This window comes from Cuculus canorus, chromosome 4 (genome assembly GCF_017976375.1).
Source record: "Cuculus canorus isolate bCucCan1 chromosome 4, bCucCan1.pri, whole genome shotgun sequence".
Taxonomy (NCBI): Eukaryota; Metazoa; Chordata; class Aves; order Cuculiformes; family Cuculidae; genus Cuculus; species Cuculus canorus.
In genome coordinates, this window is record NC_071404.1 from 49,621,023 (window position 1) to 49,640,746 (window position 19,724).

At 38.5% G+C, this 19,724-nt stretch overlaps 1 protein-coding gene across 8 annotated transcripts in view; it reads left to right on the forward strand.

Moving 5' to 3' along the window:
* The window catches only part of CCSER1 (coiled-coil serine rich protein 1), a 695,806-nt gene that overhangs the window by 666,677 nt on the left and 9,405 nt on the right, over positions 1-19,724 (forward strand). The gene's annotated exons all lie outside the window — the stretch shown is intronic.

Genomic DNA, 19,724 nt, shown 5'->3' on the forward strand with positions numbered 1-19,724 from the left:
AGAGGTGAGGCTGACAGGTCAATAGTTCCCAGAGTCATCTTTTCTACCCTATTTAAGAATGGGGACAGTGTTACTGTTCTTCCAGTCACCAAGGACTTCTCTTGATTGCCATGACTTTTCAAGTATTATGATGAGTGGCTTGGCAAACACATCAGCCAATTCCTTCAGAACGCTGGGAAGCATCTCACCAGGTCCCATAGACTTACATATGTTCAGGTTCCTCAGCTGGTCATGAACCTGATCCTCCTCTACTGGGGGAGGGGCTTTACTCCCTTGGTCACCATCTTCTTGTCCATTGAACCAGGAGGGGTGAGGAGAGTGGGTGTCAGTGAAGACTGAGGCAAAAAAAGTTGTTGAGTACCTCAGCTTTCTCCTCATCTGTTGATATGAGGTTACCATTTTCATCCATCAGTGGGGGTACGCTCTCTTACCTTACACAGTTTTTCTTAACAGCCTCAGGAAGCAGTTCTGCTGTCTTTTGTGCAGAGTTCAGGGACTTGAAATAAAAATGAGAAGCAAAAGTCTTGCATTGTGACAACTTCTCCGTCGCAGTGTCTGAGCTTCCATCATAAGGGAGAATGTGGGAGGAGAATGAGGATTTTTGCTTTGCATCCTTGCTTAAAAGCTCAAAAACTATGATTGTGTACTTAATGATCTGCCTTAAAGTATACTCTGATAAAAATATCTGCCTCTAAAATCTGAACATGTACATTTCAGTATCTATAATGAAAAAGAAGAAGAATTTCTTCCTTCTAAATTATCTGAGATTCTATTTATAAAGCCAAGGACAATAAATTCTAACTTGTTGGGAGCTCTTGTGTTTCCCATTACTCTAAAGATATCAGAAGGAGAGGAAAAACTCAACAAAAAAAAGCCTTTTAGTATATTCCTTGAAGCCTCAAACCTTCAATAAGAGTCATGTAGGTGTATGCTTGACTACTGAAATAGATCCACTGAGCAATTGCTCTTTGTAAGCATCTAGCGTGAGTGTATACAAAAGACTTAAATCCTAGCTAAGCTTTGTTTTCAGGTATAAAATATTCTGCACACATTATAAGGGCTCTGTATAAAATAGTTTCACCTGAAATCCACAGCTACCATTCATCTTCTGTACAGCTTTATATCACCATCTGCAATCATTTGTCTAAATTCAAAATCTCCCAGAAGTCTGTAAAGAAAAGAAAGGTTTGATTATGAAAAAGGCTTTGTCTGGGTCATCACTCGATTGTGAGCAATGTGGGTAAGCAAAAATCTCTAATATCCTCACTCTCATGACAGAAATTTTTAAATAATTCAAAGTTGTAAGAATTTTGGAAAAGTGTTTTTCAGAATATGTCCATAGTGGGACCTGAGACAGCTGGATATCTATGGCTTTTTTGCTAGTGAAGAAGTAATGAATAAGAAGGTGACCCTGTGAAATTCCAAAGTTGATAATTGGTGCTGTTGTCACATGTAAGAGAAAGTTTAGCCAGTACTTGCAGTATCTTCCATGCCTTGGCAAATGACAACCAGGAACAAAAGTCTCAGAGATGAACGTGGCAAATGCGGTAGCCAGGCAAGCTTGGAGGAGGTGCACTAGGAGTACGAAGCTTATAGTTATGCACAGGGACAACTCTGGCACAGGAGGTGTGTGGAATCCATTCCCACCAGAGCTTTGTATTCACCTGTGTCTACAAGATTCTTGCTTCCCTTCAGGGCCAAGAGTTGATGATGCACGTGCTAGCATCATGTAGAAGCAGAAGTACTGTACGTCTGGGAGCAGAGCTCAGGCAAAGGAGATGGATCCGCAGCAAATGTTTTTGCATAACTCACTTTCACTTGACATATTGCTGCCCTCTTATTAAAAAAAAAAAAAAAAAGAGAGAGATCTCGGTCTCCCCCTACCTCTTGGCTCATAATTCTGGCTGCTTTCCTTGTGTGAATACAAAACATTAGTACAACCATACGGTGAGCTTGATCAGTGAGCTGTTCTGTTTGAAAAATAACTTTCCACGTAGAGAGATGTAGTTTTCAGCCACACTGACTTCTTTATCTAATTCACTACATAGTCACTCAAACACTGACACCAACGTAAGGGAATGAGCAAGCATGGATGTCTGCGAGTGAGGCCACCAACACCCCTCCAAAACAGCAGGAAACATTTACTCAAGCAGTAAAGATGACAAAGGTGCAAAACTTAAGTAGTTGGGTAAGGTTTGTGCACGCGGGCTTGTGCCCCAATTGACTGCTGTAGCAGTATCTGTTTTATTTGATAAAGTTTGAAACAATGTGGTTCCCAAGACAAATACACTGCATAGAACCCCAGGCTCTCAGAGGAGAAGTTTAAATAACACTGTGTTTCAGTATGAGCTTGAAGTTCTTCTTTATAGGGTAGCCAGCCTGTTCCTTCATGTTTTAGAAGGAGACAATAATGACCACAGTTAAACATAGCAATATACAGTCTGAATAACACAGTCTGAATAACACAGCTGTTAAATGTGGGACATTTCTGCAATAGGCTTTGGAATACTGTACGTATGCTATCATTCACATGCAAAACTTTGGCAAGATGGGGACATTAGTTTTTTTTAATGCCACACCTTTAAACATTATCTTATTCTCATATTTCATTTCCTTGTCTTCCCCTGGCAATTTGTAAGAACTGGAAATCACCTATAATTAGCAAACTCTACTAAGAATGTCTATTCAAAGGCTTTGCTGACATAGTACAAATGGAGAGTAGCACATATTTTTCTTTTGTATGTCTTTTTGTGATCTAGCATTTTGCATGCTAAAAAGTCAAGCTGTTTTGCTTTCTACTAGTAATAGCCATAAATGTTAAGAATGAAGTGAAAATAGCTCAGCAAATTACCATTTTTTTCCCCCAAGAGAGTGAAATAAAGTATAATAGGTATTGTTTATGGCACTGTGGACTAGTTAGATTTACTGTGCTTTTTACTTCATGTATAAACTGGCTATATGAATCAGAAATGGTCAAATTCAGCCAGTACATCGTGTCAACATTTCTAGCAACACTATGGGCATATTAAGTGTACAGTCTATAGGTTTTGTATTGGAACATCTGTATTTTCATGAGACCATAGATGCAAGCCCAAATATGTGCTCGCACACATGTGGATTTAGTTTGACCTGATCTGTTCTTACACTTTTTGTAGGTGAGAAATTTGGGGGTTTTTTTGTAGATGATTTTTTCTTCCTTTTTGCTTTCTGCTTTTTGATATCTTTACAGGTTCTGTCCTTCTTTACAGTTATGTGGTTTATTATAGGAAACATTGTTTGAAAATTATTTAATATTAAAAGCACTATGGAAGGAAGTAGAAATATTTTCATTAAACAGGATCTTAAATAACAATCATTAATATTTCTTTCTGTATAAATCTACTAAACTTAGCAATTTTTTTAATGTTTGTACTGTAGATATAATTTGAAATTTTATTTCAAACATGGGCATGCAAGTCTACTTGATAGTTTTTTAAGGTGATATTGTGAGATTTAAATCCTATAAAAAGAAGGTTTAGTGACAGTTATAAGGTAAAAAAAAAAATCAGTGTCCTTATCAGAGTTTTCAGTTTTCTGGAGGATATGCTTTAATATTAATGAGAAATTATAATGAGACATTGTGGTTAAAGATTCCAGTAATGATGTGTATTGAATTTATAGCATAAATTTCCTTAAATCCACTGCAAAGATTTCAAAGCAATACTGCTCCATTTTGAAATGAGAGGTGTTAAGTGTGACCTATTTTTCAATTAAATAATTTCTGTAGAGAAAGGAGAAACTACATTTCTGCTACTTAAAAGCAGTTTCATTTTTGCATGGCCATGTGACATATTTTTTTCCCCTATATGAAGCTTTGTATTCATGTACACTTTCAGCATTCAGGTCCTGGTAGTGAAGGGAGAGTGCTTTTCTTTTCACTTAGCAGTTGCTTCCTATTTATTTTCTAACATATGCTTTTCTGCATTTAAAGGGAAGCTATCTGAAAAGTTAAGATCCCCATTTCAATTCAAACCCAGTTTGCAAAGGAGTTAGTCAGAGCTTTTTCACAACACGATTTACTCCATACATCACTGCATCTCATGAATGGGTTTCAAGCAACTGTGTGTTTCCCACTTTCCAGGGCAGGATAGTTCGTGGAAAGGAAATCACAGAGTGCCACATCACAGATCGAGCTTGCAGGAAGGTTATAACTCCTGCTTAGATAATCTCCTCCTCTTATGGCACCAGCTTTCAAATCCTTTGGAGCTCAGGGCAGGAGCAGTTCTCTGCACCACAAGCTGACAGTCAGGCATATTCAACACTTTCTGTTGGCATTATTTGACATATTGTTGCTGTGACCGTTAAACAAATCAGTTTTTGGCATAGAAGCTGCTGCTATTAAGTTCCTCTTCTTTGTAGCAGAAGAGAAAGGTGAAACAGAGATGCTGCTTGAGCCTGAATTTTCTCAAAGCAGCAACATACTGTGCACTAGGAAACAACTGCTTGTGGTAAAGAAAACACAAACAAAATGGGTATGTTGTGGATTTGGGGTCACCGGGTTTGGTGCAGAGCTTCTGCAGTCTTTTTCTTTCCCTTTACCAATATGCAGGCAGCATATCAGTACAAGAGTTTGTCTGCTGAGAAGCGTGTAATTATTCCTACACGAAAAGCCATAAGCCAAGTGTTAACCTGTTTGGCCTGGGGAGGTGAACTGTTGAGACTGCTCTGATGGAGTGGCTTTGTGCTTCTTATTGCATGTGGCAGGTGGCAGCTGGTGGGTGCCCTACTGTTCGCCCATCCTCCTGAGGTTACTGGTAGCTCTGCGTGCAATTGCTCAGCCAGTTGTAGGGAAGTATAATCCTGGGACTATCCTGGCAGCAGTAAATTAAATATATCTTAGGACAGATATGCTCACTTGTGCTCCAGTGCCTAAGAAACACTTGATTTTTAATTTTTACTCTTGGTTAATATGGAAATGTTTGTGAATTGAGGTTTTGAAATTTTCTGCTTGATAGTCCTAATAAGAAAAAGGTGCTTTTTCAGCAAACCTAGCATGAATAGCCTCGGTATAGCTATATTTACTTCAAGACGCCCTGCTTAATCGCTGCTTCTACAGCTGAGGAAGGCTTTTACTTTGGGACCAAAGCAACAAACCGCTAAACTAGTGCCTAAGCATATTCCAGATCGCAAAAGAGACTGTATTTGAGAGACTGAAAGTTATTTCAGATGACATGCAATAGCTGGACAGCTGGGTGCAGCAGAGTGGATATGTGCCCTGAATTATGACGATGTACCCTGTTTCCTGTAAGGTTTATGAAAGTGAGGGGAGAGGTTTGCCAATGATTGAAAGGCAGAAATCCAGAGGTAAGATGAGCAACTTGTAAGATATCCCCTCCTAAATTATGATCACCTAGGATCCATTTTAAGCATAGCCTGCATGGCGTACTACTTTGGATGTGCTGTTGGGATATTCCGAGGAGTTCTTTTATAGGCTTTTATAAGTTGGTGGATGTCAGTCAGATGTGAGTCTGTCTTTTATCAGTCCCCAGGGTGTGTGTGAGTATGCGCACACACGTTGTCCTCCTTCATGTATTTCAAACATTGCCTGCCTTTTATCTTTTAGTGTACAGTGAATCGGAATGTCTGGTATGTTTCCTTAGACAGCTTTGTTGTCTGTGCAAATTTTGTTATTCTGCTTCTAGGGCTTTTGTTAATTTTAAATCATGATGCCTTTTTCTATACTTGGCTAAATGTTTATGCATTTTAACTCTTGGGGTCTCTCATCCAGTAGGTAGGTTCTTTGCCTGTGGATTAGATTTAATGGAACCTTTATAAATAAATCAGGGTTTTAAAACAGTGCTGTATTGTCTGATGGGGGAAAACACTAAGAACATTTGCCACACTAATAATGCTACAAAATAGAGAAGTTCAACTTCATGAGAATTTGAGCTTACAGTCTGGTGGTCAGGTCGGAGATCTCTCCTCTTGGGAGTGGTTTGAGATCTACTTGTTGCTGGAGTGGCATGGCTGCAAGCTGGTGCTTAAGGTGGTCAAAGGGCTTGCCTCTTGGAAAATATTGTGTTCCTTGGAAGATTTTGCTGTAAGCTCTTCTGCTCTTATTTAGGATCAGTGCACTGAGTCAAGACTTCAGAGCTTCAGCCCTGGCGATAGGGTCTAAATAGAGAAAATAGAAAGTGAGCTGCAAGGTTTATGTGTAACTTCCTAAACCTCATCCTGTTTAGACTCTTCCCTCTCACCTGTGTTCTTAATCTGACCTCAGACTGGCAAATACCTTCACCAAATCACAGAGTGGCTGAGGATGGCAGGTGGCAGGTCATCTGGTCCAAACCCCATGCTCAAGCAGGGCCACTTAGAGTTGGTCGCCCAGGACCATATCCAGATGGCTTTTGACAGCTTTTTCCAAGGATGAAGAATCCAAAACCTCCCTGGGCAACCTGTGCCAGTACTTAGTCACCCTCACAGTAAAAAAGTGTTTCCTAATGTTCAGAGGGAACCTTCTGTGTTTCAGTTTGTGCCCATTGCCTCCTGTTCTGAAACTAATTCTGTCCTCTTTGCATCTTTCTGTCTGGCATTTAAACACATTGATGAGATCCCTCTGAGCTTTTCCAAGCTGAACAATCCCAGCTTTGTCAGCCTTTCCTTACAGGAGAGGTGCTTCAGTCCCTTATAGAACAGAATCGTAGAATCATTAAGGTTGGAAAGGACCTCCAAGATCAAGTCCAACCATCAGCCCAACACCACCATGCCTACTAAATCATTTTTGTGTCTCGTTGCACTATCTCCAGGGTGTCCATATCTCACTTGTACCAAGGAGCCCAGAAATGGACTCAGCACTCCAGGTGTGGCCCCAGTAGCGCTGCATGCAGGGGAAGGATGACCTCCCTTATCCTGCTAGCAACACTTTGCCTAATGCAGCCAAAGATACCAGTTGCCTTCTTCACAGCAAGGGCACATTGCTGGCTCATTTTCAACATAATATCCACCAGGACCTCTGGGCCATTTTCTGCCAAGCTGCTTTACAGCCAGTCAGTCCCTAGAAGGTACTAGCGCACGAGGCGGTTCTTCCTCAGGTGTAGGGCTTTGTACTACTTCTTTTTAAACTTAATGAGGTTCCTGCTGGCATGTTTCTCCAGCCTGTCGAGGTCCCTCTGGATGGCAGCGTGATCCTTTGGCATATCAGCCACTCCTCCCAGTTTTGTGATCATCTGCAGACTCGCTGAGGATGCATTCTGCCCCATCATGCAGATCATTAATGAAGTTGTTAAACAGGACTGGACCCAGTATTGAACCCTGGGGAATATCTTGTATTTCTAAAGTATGTCTTTGATATACAATTCTAACCAAACAGATATTTTTCTTTCAAGACTATTAAATAGAATAGATGCTTCTTTTTTCTTCCTTTTTCTTTGTGTTTAAAAGCCTTTATTTTTTGGCCAAATAGTGTACTTGAACAAATTACTTTCACTGTGAGTTATTGAAAGTAATTTATACCCTTATTTTGGCAGAAGGGAGGGATAGATGGCTGCCATCACCACAGCATGTAATGACAAAAACACATTGGTCCCTAATTTATATAGTAGGAAATAGCCTTCAGGACATGCTTAAACATGAACTTAAGTTCATTCCTGCTCAAGACAACACAATAAAGTCAATGGAATTTTTGCTAGTGGATTCCATAAGACCACGATTTCACTTAAACATTTCAGAATTTAGCAGTCCTGTTAAAATGGTACTTAATGAAATAAGATGGCAAACAGCAAAGGTTAAAAGTTGAGCTGATGTTTATGTCACAAGAAGACTAAAACTCTTGGCCACTTTCGCAGCTATTATGCAGCAACCCATAAGTCAGCAGTACTACGTTAATTTACAGCTGAATTGCCTATAAACCCAAGTGAGCAAATAATTTTCTATTACTTTTTTTCAAGTGAGAGACCCACACTATGGGCTGTAAATAAAATATAAACTTTCACGTTTACAGAAAAAGGATATGCTGCAACAGACAGTAGGTGAATGTCTACCTATGGTTTATTAGAGACAGTTGGAGGTATAATATGAAATATAATCACACTAACCTTCCATATGCTAGAAAAATTAATAGAGAAGCAGAAACCAATAGAGGTATTTCTATGTTTTTTTCCAAAATTTTTTATGTTAGTTCCCTTGAAGAAAAGGCAGTATAAGAAATTCCATTAGGTGCTTATTTGTGATTTTGTTTCCTTTTGTTCTTTTTTCCTTGCTAAGTTTATGTAATATTGTTTTGCTGAAGGAAATAAGGAGCTGATATGCTGTGTATTTTGCAATAGCTTCATTAATTGGTTGCATATTTCCAGGGAAGTAAGATGGAAAGGAAGGTTATTTTTCCAAGTAACATGATCTTTGTACTGCACATTTTTTGTGAAGTGTTAGGTTCTTTGTAATTTTGCTGGTTATAGTATTATAATGGCCTCCTCCTCCATCCTGTATATTACTTACAAAAGAGAATAGGACCTTCAAATCATACATATATTTATGTACATGACCAAAACTTCTTTTGCAGACAGGGGTAACTCCAAACCCGAGCAGCGCTTCCTCCATGAATTGCTTAGGCTTAAAAGTCTTAGACACTTTTCTTTAGAGACAGTTTAATCTCCTAACTTATTTTAGCAGCAGTTTTGTCAGCAGATATTACTTATTTTCTTTTATTCAAATACTAATTTAGGATTTGTTACTACAATATAGTAAAATTTCCAGTAAGGACCTGGATTGCATCGCTATAAATTTACTTTAGTGGATTATGAAGAAATAAAATACGTTCTCCATTAGTGGAAGCCTTTTAAGTTATGCTTTAATTCTATTCCTTTTTTTGGAGTACATGGTTTCACCAAGAGAAAGGTATGGCTTTGACTTCAAAGAAAGTTTTATAAGATGATTATAGTGGATTTTGGTGGCCTTAAAATATATTATATACATAAGATAGTTTCCCCTTGTTCAAGTTGACTTTCCCAAACATGAAGTAGTATGTCTTGTAACGGACACCGTGCTACACTGGCTGTTTTAATAAGAGCTGAACTGAATGGATCCTTATAGAGGTCCAGTGAAGATGCTATGAAATAGTTTTCTTGTTTTATGTAAACCACTGGTGTAGACAGAAAGAGATTATTTTATGTATATATATGATGGGCTACCTTGCCTATGTGAAACTCTATTTGTTTGAAATTGCACAGTAAGGGGAACTAATGTTTTCTATCACTGCTAGTCAATCATACACAATTTTTAAATGATACAAGATAAGTTTCTGGGTGTTTTTAGAACATGAGAGAAATTATGTCTTCCAACTACAAACTCTAATTGTTTTGTAAGGGCAATATCTCTTTCATGTAAATCACTTGTATAGATTCCTTATGGGGGTTACATTTTGGATTTATATGCACTGATTCCATACTGATTGAAGCCAATATATTCTTGGGTTCATTGATTTAAAAGAAAAAAAAGTTATTTTTAGATATGTTCTCCGAGTTTAATTCCTTGAGCTAAATTATTCCCTGCTCCAAGAAAATCCTATTTGTTCTTTCTCTAAGAAAATACATGCATGGAATGATTCACTCAGCATAGATTATAGCCATCATGGATAGTATATTCTTTGAATAAAATGTTTAAAGAGAAATATTTCTGTTATGAATGAAATCCAATTCACTGAGCATCATCCTATGGTGCAAAGTTCATACAGGTTTTGCTTTCAGACTGAATCCTACAGGCAGGGAGTTGGTATCGTTCTGGAATACTAATGCTTCATCTTGTCACAGAAGTCTAAACTACTTCTGCATGTTGTTGAACACACTGAACCAGTTAGGGCTAGGGATCGTTTGTAGGTATAATGTAAAGATTTTGTGTAATCACAATAAAAAGTCTCAATTATGGAAATTTTACTTTAGAGATAAAAAAAATCTGGCTACTCCATGATATTTTGTTTTTAAAATAAGTGTTCTCAAATATGTATACATATAAAAAGAAAAATAATATTTTCTTTTTCTCTTCAGGAGTGTCTTGGTCTTCATAATCTTGTCATAAAAATAAAAAGTTAGGTCAGTTAAAGGCAATTAAAAATCCTTTTCTTGTCATCAGGATGAAATTTGCCCTTTTAGTTAGACCTTTTCTTCTGCTTTGAAGGCTATGTATTGAGCTGGGGAACAGTGATTAACATGGCACTAGTTAACATGACAGTAGCTGAACATCATTTGCCAATGTATGCGATTCCCCCACTGTTCTTAAAAGTTCAGCCCCTATTCTTTCGACAGTAAGGATGCTTGTTTGTGAAACTCAGTTTACTGGAAGAGTCTTTTTTATTTTTGTTAAAAAATGTTAAAAGGTGAGCAGTGCCTAAGTACAATTCATTTGTTTTCTAATGAAAGAGCAAGCAGTGCCTTTTACAGAAAGAACACATTCATTAGAAATCTGATTTGCGACATTCACTAATTGAAAGTGGGATGAGAAAATCCTGAACTTAAAGATAATTATATATGATTATTGTCTTCACAGAGGGGAGGATAATAAAAATATATGGAGACAGAATACAGATTTGAGTTTCTCTATGTCCAGCTGATGAAGGAAAAGCCTCCTATGCCAAAATATTTAAGATTTGTACAGAATCACAGAATCATTTAGGTTGGAAAAGACCTTTAAGATTGAGTCCACCCCTTAACCTAATACTGCCAAGTCCACAACTAAACCATGTCCCTAAGCAACACATCTACTAGTCTTTTAAATACCTCTAGGGGTGGTGACAACTAAACCACTTCCATGGGCAGTCTGGTCCAATACTTCACAACTCTTTCAGTGAAGACTGTTTTTCCAAATGTCCAGTTTAAACCTTCCTTGGCACAACCTGAGGCCATTTCCTCTTGTCCTATCGCTTGTTACTTGCGACAAGAGACCAATGCCCACTTCACTACAGCCTCCTTTCAGGTAGTTGTAAAGGTCACTCCTCTACTTCCTTTTCTCCAGACCAAACAACCTCAGGTCCCTGAGTTGCTCCTCATAAGACTTGTGCTCCAGCCCCTTCACCAGATTCATTGCCCCTCCCTGGACGTGCATTAGCACCTGAATGTCATTCTTGCAGTGAGGGGCCCACAACTGAAAGCAGTACAAGAGGTGCAGCCTCACTAGTGACGATTACAGGAGTATGGTCACTTCCCAAGTATTACTGGCCACACCATTTCTGATACAAGCCAGGATGCTTTTGGCCTTCTTGGCCACCTCAGCACTCTACTGGCTCATATTCAATGAGCTATCAACCAACACCCTTAGGTCCTTTTCCGTCAGGCAGCCTTCCAGCCATTCGTTTCCAGGCTTGTAGCATTGTATGAGATTGTTGTGGCCCAAGTGCAGGACCCGACACTTAGCCTTGTTGAACCTCATAGAGTTGGCCTCAGCTCATCAATCTGGCCTGGCAGATCACTCTGTAGTGCCTTCCTACCCTCAAGCAGATCAAAACTCCTGCCCAAATTAAGTTTGTCATCTGCAAACTTACTGAGGGTGCACTCAATCCCCTTGTCCATATCTTTGATACAGAGATTAAACAGAACTGTGTCCAGCACTGGGCCCTGGGGAACACTACTGTGACTGGCTGCCAACCGGCTTTAACTCTATTCACCACCACTCTTTGGCCATCCAGCCAATTTCTTACCCAGCAAAGAATACACCCATCCAAGCCATGAGCAGCCAGGTTTTTTCCCAGAAGAAAATGTGTGGGAAATAGTGCCAAAGGCTTTACTAAAGTCTACATAGACAACATCCAGAGGCTTTCCCTCATCTACTAAGTGGGTCACCTTGTCATAGAAGGAGATCAGGTTAGTCAGGCAGGAACTGATTTTCCTAAACATAACAGGAATACATCTGTAAGCATAATGCCTAATACATTCCTCCACTTTTAAATGAGAATTTGTAAGTAATTAATGTGAGCAGTATATATTTTTTTCCTAAAATTATGTCTCAGATATAGAGCTATATAGTATATAGACAATTGATCATTGCGTATTTAAATCATTCTTAAGACTAATATTTTTGAGACAACTGTATCTGGTATCTTACCTCCCTGAATACATACTCCTATTAACTTCATTTTACATATGGAATTTCTGGTGTCATGGGAGATAGTTAGGTGATATCAGAGCAGGAAAATAAGTAATTGTATATATAGAAACTTGGTAAAACCTGAACATGTATAGAATAGAATTTAGTTGTCAAAAGTAATTGCTAACTACAAGTCAGTTTTAATTCAGGTGATCTGCAGATATTATGATCAAGTTTTTGTGACCACATATGAGACCTGAGGAGAGAAATGGGCTTCACAGCTTTCAGGCATCTGGTCATCAAAAAAATTGGATAAGGCACTAGGTGGAGATCTTTGAAGAACTTATTATGTCTACATGGCACATCAAACACTGTACAGAAATACTAGTTTGGCTTGCAAAACCTGAACACCTGTGTTAGCATAGCAATAAATGTCAGCTGAGTATCACATACTTTCAGAAGGGCTAATTAGCACTTATGCAATTTTCCTGCTTATCATTCCAGAGCAAGCTGCCTTAGCATTTCCTCAGGACCTTTGTGTCATAATTCATTGCTCACACTGCATGAACTGTGGTCTTTTGAAGTGACCCTGGTGTTCCCTTGGATCCACTTCTCCATTTTCTATTAGTCCATTTTGCATCAGTTATGCAAAAGAGGACCTCAAGTGTAGACACCTATGACTTTCTGCATGACTGTAACTAAAAGCATGGCACAAGTGGCCCTTAATTCTTCATTTGTACAGAGGCAGAGCCACTCAAAGTGCTGGGTTAACAGGGACCCCTGCACCCTTGAGTGGAGCCTAGAAGGTCCACGAGCAGGTCTGTCTTGGGGATCTTATTCTAGGCTCTGCTGCCTATAACTAAAAGTACGGTCTGTGTGTGATAAGAGTTTAATGAAGGTATTTTCCTCATTATTGTCTGCCAATAGCTGTGCCTACCCAAAGAAGCTGAGGGGAGGGAGCCAGTACAAAAAGATGCCAAAGGCATCAAGAGAAACAGAGGTGTAATAAGAATTGTTGAAGGTGGACAGCTAGTCTGCCAAATACAAGATGTCTCCAAGAGATTTAGTGCATTGCTTAAATTGGGGTAAAAGTCCATTGCATCTTTCTTATCATTTTACCCACAGGTCTAAAATAAGAGAAGTCCATCTAAGTAAAAACTACCTCTTCGGGATTGACTTCCTGATCTTGGAGAATTCTTAAATATGGACTGTGAAAATAAGATTTGTTATCTCTTATAGTGTGTCCTATTGCTCTGAAGTCATATAATTGAAAGATCCACAGTGTTTAGCATCTTCGTTTTCAATAGTTTTTTTTTAATAGTTATAATACTTAGGATTTTATGCCACAGTTTATAACAAGGGGTATTCAGAATCGTCTGAATGAATGTTGTAGCATTTTGGAAGAATATGACTAACAATGGTGAACAGCTCCAAAGTTCCAAATGTTTAATTTGGAAAGCATGGTTAACAGCTGTAAAATATAAAATTATCTATTAGCTGTACTAATGAGAAAAATCTGCCAGTTAACCCCAAAAATGCAGTGTTAAGGACACAAAGTAGTGATTTACTCTAAGCTATTGGAGATGAGTGGGAAATTCTTCACTGTTTTTTTCCTGCTTTATAAAATGCTATTACATCTTTTTATAGCTTCTTGCCTTAAACTGTGTATTATTACTTGGATACATGAAAATTTTTAAAGATAATTTTAGGCTGAGAAGATGAATATCTTATTTTAGCCCTCTGTGGGTTACTTATTACACTGTATCATGACAACCAGAAACCATTTCTAGGACACTGGCTGACCACTACAGTTCACTTGTGTTCAACCAGACTGCTGATTAAGAGGGCATTATGGGGAAGAATCCTGCATTTTACTCTGTCATAAATTTTGCTTTCTGTAAGTAGATAAAGATGTTTGAAAGGCAGAAAGTGAAATGTTTCTGATTTATTTTGACTGCATTCATTTTGTAGCAGATGAGAGCAGAGCTTGCAAATTGATCAGCGCAGGTTCTTGCCCAGAACCTGTTGATACTGGTCCATGCCTTGTTTTGACAAACTGGGCTTTATTTTATGTATCATATGTTGCCAGAAGGCAGCATCAGTTGATCGATAGGTGCAGATCTGGGTTGTAAAAGCTACCATCGTGGTCCAGGTTCTACTGAAATCAATAAGAGTGAGTGCTTTTTAAGAGACTTGAAGGAAGAACAATTACCTGCTGCAGCTAAACTACATTTTGCAATGGATCATCTCTAGGCTGGAAGCTGGTAAAGACAAAAGTGAGGAGGTGTAGAAATTAAAGAGCTGACATAGTAACAGATGTGGCATAACAAAGTGCTGAGTTAACCTGTGTTTTGGTAAATTAGAACTGCATTTATAAACTGCTTATAAACTGTCAGAACTGTGAAAGGCATCTGAAGTGATATAAATTCGAAAGTGTGATGCAAGGCTTCATCCTTTCCATCCTTCAAAGGAAGGAGCTTTAGCACCTTATTTTGTTTCTGGACATCTTTATGTTGCTTTATATTTTATGAATTCTCAGCTAGGCTGCAAATGGCGGCAGTTCTGCAGAAGGTGCTGCAGTCCAGCTGAGAGCTAACAAGGGTCAAGTGAGCTCTATGGGGCTATATAGCTAATATGATATTGAAGGACACATTTTACATTCCCTATGTACCTGTAAACACAAAGTAATTAAGCAGTAGAAAACTTGAGGGAATCCAGAAAGCGATCAGGTTTCTATCAGAATAATTACTCTCCCTAGAGCACACTTCTGTTAACACCTCTGAAAGCAGAAATCCTTTGGGGTGGTAAAACCTTATTCTTCAAATGCACTGTTGCTGGTTGGTTGTCAGGATGCACAGGGTACACTGGTAAGAAAAATTATGTTGTTTCGTTTTATATTCCATGCCTGCTGTCAGAATGATGTATTTAAGAAAGTTGCTCTACTTGGAAGAATTACATTATAGGCATCTAAGGCTCCCCGATGCCTCTGGGCACAGGCATCTAAAAAATCTGCGCCCTTTTTGTTTTGTTGGGTTTGGTTTTTTGCAACTCCTGTCTTTTCTGTCATTTTTATCTCAAGCCAGTCAGCAACAATATCCATTTTTTCATGACCTGCAGCAGTATTGTCTTGTCGTTAACTCTTGTCATATTTCACTCATTGTGTTTGAAAATGGGAAGTGATGAATGGCTGTAGTGTTCTTTTTAATAAGCTCCTATTCTGGAGCTTTCTATAAGAGTAGTCAGTTTTCATTACTTTAAAGTGGGTTATTCAGGACTTTTGGGGTTTTTTTTCTCAATGTAAGGAAAGGCTGGTAGAATGATAGTCACAAAGAGGACATGGAAAAATATTTTAAGAATATTATGTTCCCATTTTGTTTCAATCTTAATGTATTAAGCAGCAGTGTTAAATAATCAAACCTAAACTATATTGATCTTTCTCAAACCTACCAGCCTATGGGATTTTAAGAAAATTCCCCCTTCCCTTATTTTTTGAGAAATCAACTCAAGCAAGAAAGCATGCACTTTTTTTTTGTGTTTGATCTGAACAGAAAATTAAGATCCAGATGTTTTCTTAAACTTTAAGATGTATTTAGAACAACAAAGGAGGGGTTTTTCCTCTCTCCATATTTAAAATTGGCTACTTTTGAAAGAAATTTCAGAGCCACATTAGCATCCAAATCACAGCCCATTTCCTGGGTCCACAGTTAGGCAGACTGTAGGCAAGTCTACAAGTCTTATGAGGAGCGGCTGAGAGAGCTGGGGTTGTTTAGCCTGGAGAAGAGGAGGCTGAGGGGAGACCTTATTACTTTCTACAACTACCTGAAAGGAGGTTGTGGAGAGGAGGGAGCTGGCCTCTTCTCCCAAGTGGCTGAGGACAGGACAAGGGGGAATGGCCTGAAGCGCCACCAAGGGAGGTTCAGGCTGGATATCAGAAAAAAAATTCTTCACAGAAAGAGTCATCGGGCACTGGAACAGGCTCCCCAGGGAGGTGGTCGAGTCACCTTCCCTGGAGGTGTTTAAGGAATGGGTCGATGAAGTGCTTAGGGACATGGTTTAGGGAGTGTTAGGAATGGTTGGACTCGATGATCCAATGGGTCCTTTCCAACCTGGTGATTCTATGATTCTGGCATTTGGGGATTTCTAGGTGTGGTTTGTTGACCCTGGCTGAATCCCAGGTACCCACCAAACTGCTCTGTCACTTCCCTTTCAACAGGATAGGGGGAGGAGAAAATGAGATGGAAAAAAAATTATGGGTCAAGATAAATACAGTTTAATAAGGGAAAAGCAAAGACTGCATGCAGAAGCAAAGGAAAATAAAAGATTTACTCTCTACTTCCCATCAGCAGGCGACGTCCAGCCACTTTCTGGGAAGAAGGGCTTCAGTACATTTAGTGGTTGCTCTGGAAGACAAATACCATAAGAACGAATGCACGCCCTCCTCCTCCTTTCTCTTAGCTTTTATCGCAGAACAGACATTATATGGTATGGAATATCCCTTTGGTCAGTTTGAGTCAGCTGCCCTGACTATGTCTCTCCCCAGATCTTGCCCACCCTCAACCTACTGGCAAGGAGGGAGCGTTGGAGAGACAGCCTTGGTGCTTTGCAAATGCTGCTCAGCAGTACCCAAACCCCTGGAGTATTATGAACACCTTTCTAACTACCAACACAAAGCACAGCACTATGAGCTGTGAGGAAAATTAATGCCATCTCAGCCAGACCCACTACACTGGGGCAGGGAAGTTGTTGGTTCTACCTGAGCTACTGAAAAATAAAAGGGAAAGAGATGAATGGATTTTTTGCTTCAGCAGTTACCAGCTGGCATGTTGGCTCCTTGGAGTATTGCCAAGTAGCAGTTTACAGCAGCCCTGCAGCTGCTCTAGGCTGGGCTGGAAGACGACTGGCAAGAAGCCACCTTCAGCTTTGGACAAGGTCTCAGCCTTCAAATTGGCAAACAGATGTGTTGGGATTGTGGCTTTAGTAACTCACATCTAATAGTCATAGAATGCAATTGGTACCTAAAAGTCCACTGCAGAAATTTTTATATGAAACATTTACAGGAAGATATAAAAAAAAAGGGCATTTTTCTTGTTAGTGCTGCATGTGCGGTTTTTTCTGGATTTCATTCCGGGATATTTTTCTTATTCTGACCAGATCATGAGTACTCTAAGTAAGTGTAACATAGGCCAAAAAGAAAACTCAGTTGGACTAGATTATTTCAAGCTAAATTACCTGAATTCAGCAAATGAAGAACAAGATAAACAATTTTCAACTCTGTATGCTGTAATTTTTTATAAGATTGTTTGAATTATAGAAAAGAATAACTTATATAAAATTCAAAGCAGCATTGGACTTTTTATTGACAATATTTTCGGGGAAGAAGAATGTCATTTGGGGAGGGGAGAGGATTTCTTGTTGATTTTTGACTCCTGTCTGACCGCTGTTATCTCTTTGCCTGATGAGAAACTGTTCTTCAATAGCAATGACACCATTGCTCTTTGGCAATGTTTCTATTAAAATCTCTCTTCATTTCATGACTAACTATGCGTCTGATAGAATGAATCTGCTTTTCCTTGTTAACCACCTGTCTCTTCTCTTATTGCTAGAAACAGGGTCAAACCAATATCTGAGAATAGTGGTGGCATATTCTAAATTTCTATTGACGTTTTAAAGTTAGGTAAATCAGGTTGTAATTTGTCACCACCTACTATGTTTTTAATTATTCAGTAGGAGGGGAATTTCAGCAAGTTACAGCTTCACAAAACTTCACTTCACTCACCATATATTTACTATTAAATATTTATTGATACATACACATACACTGTCTCTCCCCCTTGGCTGACAACCAGAAGCAAATGTTTTGGAGTTCTACAAACCCAGCATGTATTTTTTAAATGAAAATGTTTCATGTGAGATATAACTGTGATAATGAAGATGAAAGAACCACCCTAGTGCCAGATATTCAAAACAGAACACTTAATCAAGATCAAGTTAAAACAGCAGTATAAAAAAAATCATGTAATCATGCCTTGTACCTTTTATGTTACCCAGTTTCAACATTATGCCTTGCTTTGAACATGTTTCTGCACTCTTCATTTTTAAAACCTGTTGATTCTTCTGCATTTGCTTTAAAACATACCTTCTTAATATAACTAATTCTGTAAGATTTTTTTCGCAAGAAGTTGGATGGGGTATTTTTTAATTCTATTTCAAGATACAGAAGTAACTGCTAAGCCATTCTTAGAATATAAACCAGCTTGTGTCCAAGACCTCCAGCAATGGTCATGTTTCTCACTGGAAGTGGCCTCTATATTCAATGCTACAAACATCTGCAGCAACTTGTTTAAAGTTCGATTATTCACATCTCATGCTGTTTATGACTGAATAATCTCACTAAATGAAGACTGAACAAGGGTAACTGCTGATTAAACAGATAAATTTTATGCTTTTGCTGACACTTCAATAGCAGTTCTAAGAACAGAAATGGTTCTTAATTCCAAGACTTCTTACTGAGTAGTGTATTCTACCATGAAAAACCTCTAAGGCATTTTATAAAATAAGCATATACTGTCCACAGTGCAGTATCAGTGTCTTCTTTTGTCACTGCTGACGATTAACCTTAAATATATTGTAATGTTTTCCATTAATTTAACTTCAAATTTCAGACAAAAAGTTGAAGCAAATAATCGAACTATTTATAAGCACTTACAAAAAATTGAGATGAACAAGAGCCAACATTGATTACAAACCAAATCAATGGCCAAACCAATCTAATTTCATTCAATAGCACAGTAACAGGCCTTCTGGCTAGGAGAAAAGTTGTAGATGTTAGATTTCTTGCTTTTAGTAAGGCTTTTGATACTGTTATAAACAAACTATGTGAACTACATGAAAGAAATACAGAAAAAATTGGAAAATTGTCCTTGGAAATTACTGACCAATAGCCCAACATTTAACCGGAAGGCTAGACTAAGTAGGTTTTTATAGTATTTGATACTATTCATTTATTACCTGTATGATAGTCTAGGGAATTATTAAATTTACAGATTAGATGAAGCTGGGCAGGATGGAAAACATAAATGTTTAAAGGTGAAATTCAGAATGATCTTGATAGAATAGATAAATGATGAGAGGAATAATTATGAAATCCAGCAGAGGCAAATGAAGAATTAGGCCTATGTGACAATAATCAGCTGAAAAACTTTTTTAAGAATTTTGTAGGAAAAAATCTTGGAGCTGTTGTGGACAACCTGATGGACAAGAGTGAACAATGTCATGCTGTTGTAAAATAAAATTACTGTCTTTATACTGGAATGAATTAAAAAGAAGCAGGTGAAGAAGTCCTTCACAGGATTAATAGTACTTCTGTGTGGTAGTGGTAGGGAATTACCTTAGAGAAGACAAGCATCAATGACTAGGAGTCTAGAAGATGAGCCCTATGAGAAAAGATCAAAGAGGGTCCCACAGCCCTATCATATCCTCCCCAGCCAAGTGTTCTGTGGAGGACAAAATGGAGCATTACGCTAAGTGCACATTGGAAATCTGCAGTGGTCTGGCTTGCCATATACAGATAAATTCCCCTTATTTAAATAAATACAAATGTATGCATGCTCACAAAGCATCAAAAGTTGCTAATGTACTGGAATCCTTTGTACATTGTATTTTTTCCAGGCAGCTGA